We start from the raw sequence: 9,860 nt of genomic DNA on the forward strand, positions 1-9,860 counted from the left end.
GCATCTTGGTGGCAAATTCTGACTACTCTTTGCCAAGTGTGGACTAATTCTACTAATGGTGCTAAACCAGAGGAAGCTGTAAATTCCAACGACAGCGCGACTCTTCTCAAGACACCGCCAGCGATGGCGATTCTGTCCACACCTCCTCTGCCCCCAAAGCTTCTGTCACTGATTGCAGCGACCCTCACAATACAGGAGCAAGCACGGGAACAGGACAACTCAGACAATGATTTTATTGACACTGATAAACCTTTTGATCCAGGTCCTATAGATCTGGAAAAGGAGCTAGACCTTTCCCCCACCCCCTTGTCTCTCCTGATGCATTGATTGTATTTTTGGGGAGGGTGAAAGGGAGTCTGAGGGACTGGTGACAGGAATGCAAGTGGGAAACACTTCAGTGATGGGTTTTGGGAGTCGCTAGGGCATGTTCAGTATTTTGTCAGACAAATCAACCTGCAGAGTGGCAGCCTGTGCAATACGAGGCTGTTAAAGGGTTAAGCAAAGCAGTGCGGGAAGGGAGGATTCATAATACATTTGCTATGTCCCTTCTTGAAGTGATGGCAGAGCCTTATACACTCACACTGCATGATTGGAAGTTATTGCTTTGTATGGTACTAACTGATACAGTATATGTGTGGTTATTTGATTTTTGTGAGCTATGTGTAGTGGCCTTGACTGAAAACCTTAATCGGGGAATTGCTGTTAACTATGAGCAGTTGGCTGGAGCAATTAACTGTGCCGATTCTGTGACTCAGGCAAGGTATGCCAGGGACAACTGTTTGCAAATGAATGAGATGGCTATTAAGGCAGTCAGGATGCGGGAGTCTTGCCACAGTCTTGCAGGGTCCTAGAGAGTCACTAACTTTAATACTAACTTGATTGATTGGCTTCAGAATATTTTGCAACAAGTCGAACATCAGGAAGCTCAAGGGTTGCTTTTAAAACAACTAGCTGTGATAATGTCAATGAAAATTGTAAACGGGCAACTTTCACAATCGCAACCCCAACATGTGTCAAATGATTGTAACGCAGAACTCACAGCAGATTGTAATTCTCAGGCTGAGTTCTGGAATGCAGCATAACAGATTTTTGCTTCTCTAATCTCTTCTGTAAGAATAGTACACGCTTTTAACTTGCTTAGTAAATTAGGCTGCTAGCTTGCTAAACAAAGTAATACTACAAATACTATTTTTTTTTTTTCTGGCTTATTAACAGATGTTGATTCTGTCCATCATATGTTGCTACAGAACCGAGTTGCTATTGATTTTTATTATTAGCACAGGGACACAAGTGTGAAGACTTTGATAGGATGTGTTACGTGAATCTGAGTGACCACTGTGAATTAATTTACAAAAGTATACAAAACTTAAAAGCCTTAAAACAAAGATCTGCAACAGAGCCAGGGGCGGGATGCCTTTGGTCTCTTCTCACGGCTGGGAAACTTTGGGCCATGACTCAAAAGTATTACAGGATTTATTATAATTATCTTTAACCACCTTATTGATGTTTGCCTTATGTCTCCCATGCTTTTTTTCTCTGTATTCAGTGTTTAGTTGATTGTAACTTAAAGCAGGTAGGTCATGGTCACCCAGCTACACACAACCTTTGCCTCCTCGCATTTAACAAGCAAAAAAGAGGAGGATAGACAATGTCTGAAGAGAGATAGGAGAGGAAACTGGAGAATTATTTGACCTAACAAGAGATGAGAGAACAGCTGGGTATTGTGAAGGAGACTAGGAAAGATATACATGGTTATCTAGTGTCTAATAGGTGTCTGCATGCTTGTAGTGATACATAGCTATGTAACTACATGAATGATTCCTGCCCTGAGCCTGGTGGAGCATACAGCTGCGGTTTGTGTCCGGGCTCAGAGGTGTAAATAGGGGCTTCTCTGTTATGGTAAAAGTGTTTCTCTTTACATAAAAAAGAGAAGGAATGAAGGGAATGACCCCGAGGTATGTTCAGAGAAGGCATGCTATGTTTCGAACTTTTTGACTGAACCAGTTCTTGTTTGGTGTGCCCTTCCACCTATGTATAATGTTAATCCAAAAGAAGCTGATATTGTTTACACTTTGAATGTCAATAATTGTCTTTCTGTAGATACTAACGTAGTAGGAGGCTATGATGGGAACGTGTTGCAGCGGTTCTTCTCTTATCCAGAGTAACAGCAGGGAAAGCATTGACGAGTTAAATCACCTTGTTTGGTAGGCAGTTAAGAATGTGAGTCAAAATTGCCACTGCTTTTTGTTGTTGGTTCAGGGACATGGCTGTGAGGATTTTGATGGTACGTGCTTCGTGGATTTTAGGCACCCCATTGCAGCAACATGTTATCAAAATCTGAGAAAATTTCAGCCTTTTTTGGCATCCATTCACTCAATTGGCAGTATTGTTTGTTTGCTATTACCTTGGTTGCTGTCATGTTTGCAAGGGCCCTGCAGAACATGGCAAACCTGGTACTAGCTGTTCAAAAACAAAAAGGGGAAATTGTAAAATTGTATGGAACAAAGACAGTGGGTTATTTTGACATTGATAATATGTCTTAGTTGGTTTTTTATTTGTTCTATTACTTGTGCCTTGTTTTTGCTCGATTTCAGGGGTTCTTTTTGTGCAACAGGAAGGGGGAGATGTAGGAGAAGGCCTCAAGGACAAGAGTCCAAGTACTGATAGCCTGATGAATAGAGACTTGTTAGAACTTGTAGGGCACAAGCCCTGGGAGCAAAGGAACAAGCTAACTGCAGACCCCTGAGCCCTTACAGTTGAGGAGGCAACCAGACGGACAGAGAAACAAGTAGCCAGATAAGGGAACGGATGGCGCCGATATGTAATTAAGAAAGCCGTGTAGAAAGAAACTCCCTAACCTTGGAATAAAAATTATTGCTAGGTCAAGATAAACTAGTAAGTATCTATTGTTCTAATGGTGTGCCTTAAATATCAACCAATTAGTGTTTTTTACGCTTAAGATTTAACCAATCAGTGTGTAATATGTAGAAGGTAGAAACATATATAATTGTAAGAAAATCACTAATAAATGGACAACTTGCTTGCATCAAGCTGCGTCCCGTCTCTTCATTCGCCGCATAAAATGACTTGTATAATCCTGTACATGCTATCAAGCCTAGAGTAAAGCAGCACACAGAGATAGGAACACATCACATGAAACACTGCTATTAAGGACTGGTAGCTCAGAGTATCTGTAGTTAAAGGACTTCAGTGTTAACAGCGAATCTGAGAGGCAGGCAAGCATGTTTAGACAAAAGTTTGACCCGAGTTTGCCTGATTATCTCTAAAGAGTTGTCAGCTTCTGTAACGACAGATAACGCATTTGAAAGTACACGCAGTCTTATTCAGTTTATCCTTCTTTAAGGAGATGTCAATAATTACTTCCCTTTCAGCTTTTTACAAACAGCCTTTCCTTACAAACAGTTGATGAGAAAGTCACCACGTTACCTGGCGCAGGAAGTTGTTGGCAACTAAAGCGTCAGGAGAAACACCTGTCTGATGACACGCCGGGCAAGTATGTTCCTCCGATTCCAGTAAAGCTGTTCTAATACCTGTGTGTAATTAGAAGCGTCAAAATAGGTTTCAGCCAAAGTAGGGAAATCTTTGGGGTTCTCATCAATTATAAGAACACACAGACGATTAATGGGTGAATATGGTCTTGAATGGAGAGCATGAAGCTATAAATGGTCAGTAGTGTAAAAAATGCCCAGTATGCAGCAAATCGCTATACAGTTTTGACATTCCCCTGTTGTAACAGCTGAAGACATAGAGTGGGCTGTGTCCTGATGTTTGGACTCGTCTTTTTTCCACTACCGAGTACAGCAAGAAGCCACCAACATCAAGGCTAATGAAGAAAGCACATCTCAAAAAGCCATGAGTCGGTTGGAGTTTTGAAGGTTTAACCAACTCCTGTGGCAAAGAATGTAGATTAAATGCCTGACTGCCTGTGTGTGGCGGACCAGAGTCAGTCACCAGAGCTGGCTCTATAGCTGTGTATGAGAGAAAGAGCTGTGGACAAACTACGTGCATTCCATATCTAATACTGTAATCATCTGCACAATTATGCACTCTTCTCGTACTCGACCTTCCGCATGTGAAGAAGATTTGACTAGATACACAGAAAGGGAAACAAGCTCTTTGGCTTTTTTTTTTTTTTTTTTTTTTTTTGTCCCCCCATTACAGAGAAGAGGCCTTTCCTACTCCGGGCGTACTGAAGCATGAAATAGACCTGGTAGCACAGGTGATCTCCTATTCCTGCTTTCAGAAGATCCGATGTGGTGTTTTGGATTAAAAAACACGGGAGGGGAGTTTACTCCTTACATTACATTACTCACATTCGTCACAATAACTTGCTCCACAGCAGGGAATAAGCGCTGCATCCGTCACTGGATCTTTACAAATGGGACATAACAACTCGTTTGGAACAGGCCTGTCTGCGGAGGAGGAGGAGGGCTTCTCTGGTAGAAAGGGTGGCTTTTCCTTTTTCTCTCTAGCATAAGCTTCCCTGGAGGGCAGGTGGGGAAGGAAAAAGAAAAAAGTGAAAGATGGGAAAGGAAAACTTTTACAAGCTTTGGATTTTATCAAACGAAGGTAATAGATGGAAGTCTTCTCACTCCACATTGGCTTTCTACAACATAGGCATTTATGCTAAATGACTTCTCTAGGGCCACACTATCAGAAGAAGAAGGAGGGGGGAACATTTTTCCTTCTGCAGAACTCTCCCATCCGTTGGATCAACTACGAAATTAGCTCAGACTAGAAAAACAATTGCTTGACAGCTAGAGAGCAGGGGAAAGGAACCCCACCTCTCCTTTGCCAGAGGGTAAATGCACATTGCTGGATCAGGGTAAAGTTTGTCCCCAAGTAATTTCATTTTGTAAACGAAAGAAGTCTGTGCTACAGCTTCTACAACAGGAGATCCATGACAGAAAAAGAGAAGTGCTACCGAGTGCATTTTCCAACAGCCACTCTTGTCAGCACACAGCAGTAATTTCTTAGTTTATAGCAACAGGAACACTTCAGCCCGTTTCACACATGAGATTTGCTAAAAGTCAGAGGAGGAGGAAATCTCAGTCCAAGGGCTATTTCTTAAATTTTGCAAGAAGCCTTTGAAACGTAAACCAGAAGCAAAACGAGCATTCAGAGAGAATGATGCCAGCTGGAAACACTACTGAAATGCCTTGCAGAAATACAGGTTCTTAGCATACCCCAAGGTCAGCCAGCTTCCCGGGGCATGAACAGTAGGACTACTCTATTTCAATATTGGAAAGTATTGCAGATTTTAAGGTTAAGATACGACAGTAGTGCTTCCTCCCTCGTAATTAGAGGCTGGCCACCTCGGCTGCATTGCCACTCAGACATTTACGCATGGTTGCTCTCATTCGCATTTTGGTCGGTCCAATTAATTCCATACTTACGCATTAATAGTTGGTATTGCGTATTTCCCAGCCTTTGTCAGCATGGCACCTTTTGTGTTGGGATCCTTCACCTCCATCAGGAAGCTCCTTGGAATTCCGGTGCTCCTTTTAATTCTGTGAACAGGCTCCACTTTTTTGTCCTGTTGAGAACAGAAATGCAGACATCTCTCCTCTTCAGACGCACACTTAAAATGACGTTTCAGAGATAATTTTAAGCAGCGAAAGCCTTTAATCCCCTCCTTTTACCTAACATAATGGCTGCTCGACTCAAATTCCTGCTTTCCCCAACGAACATATCCAGGACGTACCACAGGTTTGAGCAGAGTTTTGAACCCAGTCGTCATTCTTTGGCTTAACTTCAGGACCCTTCAGGGTGAAATAGCCCTTTGCTCACCGTCCGCTCAGAGCAGAGACACAAACCTGTTCCCCCTCCAAAGCCCTTGGGCAACGTGTGAGAGCTTAATTCAGGGCTCCGAATCAGCCCCCATGGAAACTTACATTCACATCTCTATAGGAAGGCTGAATTCATCCCTCCTGCATGTACATTCAGGGACTGATGTTAAACGGCATGAATATTCAGCCAGAGGCTTCTGTAGTTAAAACTGACAGATGCTCAATAGACGGGGTCAACAGACACCTCTTGTTTTTAGAGGAAATACCAACAACTTTGAACTGTCATTAGAAAGAGTTAGAACCAGGAAAATTTCCAGTACTATTGAAATAGATACAAATATGTATGAAAGTTGACTGAGAAAGATCTATGGACATCTTTAATGTCTGTGACCTAGAGAAAAAAAAAAGTTTCACATTTAGAATTCCAGGTTTCCCTTGAATTTGGAAGGGCTTTGCAACATTGCCATGTAACATTTCGCCCTGAGAGAAACAGTTCTTACTGGGAGTGTTCATGTCTTTGTCACATAAATGCCAAGGTAAAAAACCCTAAAAGCTCGGTAACGCCAGAAGCCTGCCCCAATCTTACCCTATTTACCGGGCAGTTCTTGGCATAGTGGCCAGGTTTTCCACAACAAAAGCAACTGGATGATGGTGGAGGCAGATCCAAGGGTTCCCTCAAGTAACTAGAAGGTTTGGGGAAAAAAAGGAAAAGGTATGCATGTGTCTGTCTTCTTAAAAGAAACATCTCCATACTTTTTCCATAACCTTTGAAGACCACATTTGATACTTACTTGGATGGATCGTATTCATGGCAGGACTGTATCATCATCGCCTTTATCTTATCCTCTTCGGAAGCATTGGCTTCAGCCAGGTTGGCAGTCTGTTTAACAGGTAATGGTTATTTGACACACACATTAGGCTACAAATAGGCTCTCTTTGTACCTTACATAAAGACTTGTGAAGCCAATCCAAGTTTTGTCCAAGCGGACTGAAGCTATGTGTAGAAAAAAGCCCACCAGCCAGCATTTTGAAGCTGGTCTTTAAGCTCCAGACTAGTTGAAGAAGCTAGCCACAGTACATTTAACTGAGAAAGATGTGTGCAAGTAGCATTATTTACATTCTGCAGCATCAAAAGGACACACAACCTCAGAGTCGTGGCAGTTGGTTTTGCTTGCTGAAATTCAGCTTCAGACCCAGAAGCATTAAAAGGAATCAAGCTTTCTGTAATCCCTCAGCAAGAGAAAAGATTCTTTTCAGCAGACATCTGACCAGCATGTGCTGTAGGCAGTCCAAACCGCACGGTTCCGCCCCCTCCCCCGCCGCCGCTCGCTTCTTCATAGGAAGTGACTGAACTACAATTTTTTTCCAGTTGGCACTGTCCTTTTAACACGCAAATTGTAATATAAACCTTATGCAGAACTAGATCTTCGAACTATGGAAGCCAGATGGTTTTTTTTTACACAGTACTTCTTCAAATGTTTCTATTACACACTAGTCCAGATACAAGCAGGGTCGAAGGGGGTGACTGTGAATTATTTGGAACTTCAAGCACCTATCCTACAGACCAACTGCTCATGTTTTTCTTTTCGCATGCATTCACTCACAAAAGCAACCAACTAGTTTCCACATGTTATTTCATCTAGCTGTTCCATATACGCAGGAACATAATCCAGATCGCCATCTATGAAATCATTTCCAGTAACATTTGCAGAGAACTTTTATAGACACTTGACTGATTTGTTTGAACCCAAATGGTTTACAAAACACATCCAAAACCCACAACACATTCCTAGGAACAGACCAACATTCAAGTATGGCATTCAATACATAGTCATAACAAAGCAGAAAAGTTCTTACTACACATTGCCTCCAGTGCCAGCCTGCACTAAAGAGGTTAGGGTAACAGTTCGGAGCTGCTTTGTTACCTATCTCCGTATTTCTGAAATATTTGAATTTCTCAAAAGCTTGGACAGTTTTCCACATTTTAGAGTAAATTTCACATGACTTTAGAGAACCAAGGGACAGCCCTGAGGGAGACCAATGTCTTTTGGTGGCTGCTTCCCAAACTAATTCTGCACACGCCGCCACCACCACCACCACCACCCTGCCGCAAAATGTTAATTAACACAATTAAATTTATTAAAAAAATAAATTAAATAAATGCAGTGAGCGAGGGAAGACGTTCCCAGTGGGAAGGATTTCTTTCTCTTGGAAATGAGCTCTGGCCTTCATTTTCAGAGGAAAGAACTAGCTCCTCTGCGTTAGGCCCTGCCTTCTCTAGTCTTTGTAACTTTAAAGACTGTGTTTTTAATCACTTCTGTGGCTAGCACTACGCCTCTTCACCAAGTGCAATCACTAGTGTTTCCCCAGACAACGTTACACGTTGCTGAGCACAAAATACAAGGAGTTCCATTACAAAACATGCTTTCAGGCGGTCACATCTGCTGATGTGCCTCGCATAAACACTGGCACAGTCCTATCAACAATTAGGTGCACTTGCACAGTTTTCACAGTCTGCATGTAAACAAATTAGGTTGCGTTGTCCTCTGTCTTATGCCACATTTCAAGCAGTCCCGCACCATTCAAAGAGTGGATCTGTAACTGTAATGACTAGAAATTCAAAAACAGCCATGCAATTGTCCGTGTTCCAGAAACACGTCTCTTCCGGCTGTTGCAAAGGCCCCAGAAATGTCCATAACTTACAGCCAATTAAATCCTGCTGTAAAAATTGTGTTAGTTTCCAATGAAGAATTAACGGGACATATGAAAAATGGTAAACAGCTTCTGAAGTGCTGTTTCTTTGTGTCTTGCAGATGAGTAACACTGCAGCATTACGCTGAGGCCAATAAGGTGCTCCCCTTCCATCTTCCCAAGCTGGGAACTACTCTCTACAGGAGAGTATCAAAGTATACGCACATTTTAAAGTTAGGAGAAACACTCTGAATTATTTACAATTAATGTTTTGCTCATATTACAGCAGTTATCCAGCTAGAGAGCACAGTGTAAGGTTTAAAAACACTATCTCACAAGAAAGTACATCTAAGCATACCTTAATAAGCTGGGCCAGAGAAAGAGGTGCGGAAGAGTCGCTAACCTATTCAGAAAAATTAAACACATATTCAAGTTCTACAATCAAAACATAGCAATAGTTCACCCCTGCTGCTGTATGAAAGCCTGCGCTATATCCTCTGAGTGTCACTGGAAGAGCCATCTCCAAGCCAGTGGAATTTGTATTTGTTCAAAACAAAGTCCAAACCTTAAACAGCTTAAGTATGCCTACGTTGTTAATGAGAAGAAACTAAAGTAACCAACCCCTCTTGAGATCAAACTGTTGCTCAGAATACCTCAGAGGGGGACGCTTGTCAAATGCTCACAACTGCTTAAAAGACGGAGGGTTAAGGAAGCTGTCCATTTGCAGCTCGAAAGGATCTAAAAAAATTATTTCCGTGCATTTGAGAAGGAAGTGTCACTACAGGAAACATTGTCAGCACAGTTTATAAATCAATCAGTTAATAGCTCATCATTTACTAAATGCACACAGGTGTGATTCATGAACGCAGTATAGTTTTTGCGCTGTCTTTCATTTACATTAATTAGACCCCAAGTTCACGAATTTCTAGATTAAGTTATCCTAAGAGCTTACAAAGTGATCAGATCCAGTGACCTAGAGCTCGTGTAATGCCTCACTCCATTCTAGTGAAGAACAAGCAGTTATACTTACAGATGAAAACCAAACACCACCACAAAGTAATGTTTGTACTATGAGGGCTATTTTGAAATGCATCGTTGCACGTAGCATTCCCCCCAAGGGCCAAATGGAGATCTAGGCCATTACGAGTCAAGTATCTCCTCGAGTTACTTATTCATGTTTTAGCAGCAGAACAACAGTGTTTTCTGACCGGAAGAAAAATGCTGCCCCTTTTCCAAATGTAAATTCAAAGTGGTGGTGTACTGAAGAGTGGCACCAAGTTCAGTGGTGCAAACCTTGAACCTACAAGCCCTACAAATGAGCATACATTATCGGTACAACACACAGTCAAACAAGAAATA

At 41.9% G+C, this 9,860-nt stretch overlaps 1 long non-coding RNA gene across 1 annotated transcript; it reads right to left on the reverse strand.

Moving 5' to 3' along the window:
• Positions 1-6,395: 6,395 nt before the first annotated feature.
• LOC130153290 (uncharacterized) lies at positions 6,396-8,909 on the reverse strand. The gene is made up of 3 exons (XR_008823301.1): positions 8,860-8,909; positions 6,602-6,690; positions 6,396-6,493 (listed from the first exon to the last, which is right to left on the reverse strand). It is a non-coding gene; the product is annotated as an uncharacterized LOC130153290 (long non-coding RNA).
• Between the last annotated feature and the right edge of the window lie 951 nt (positions 8,910-9,860).

The sequence above is a fragment of the Falco biarmicus genome, chromosome 7 (assembly GCF_023638135.1).
Source record: "Falco biarmicus isolate bFalBia1 chromosome 7, bFalBia1.pri, whole genome shotgun sequence".
Classification (NCBI taxonomy): Eukaryota; Metazoa; Chordata; class Aves; order Falconiformes; family Falconidae; genus Falco; species Falco biarmicus.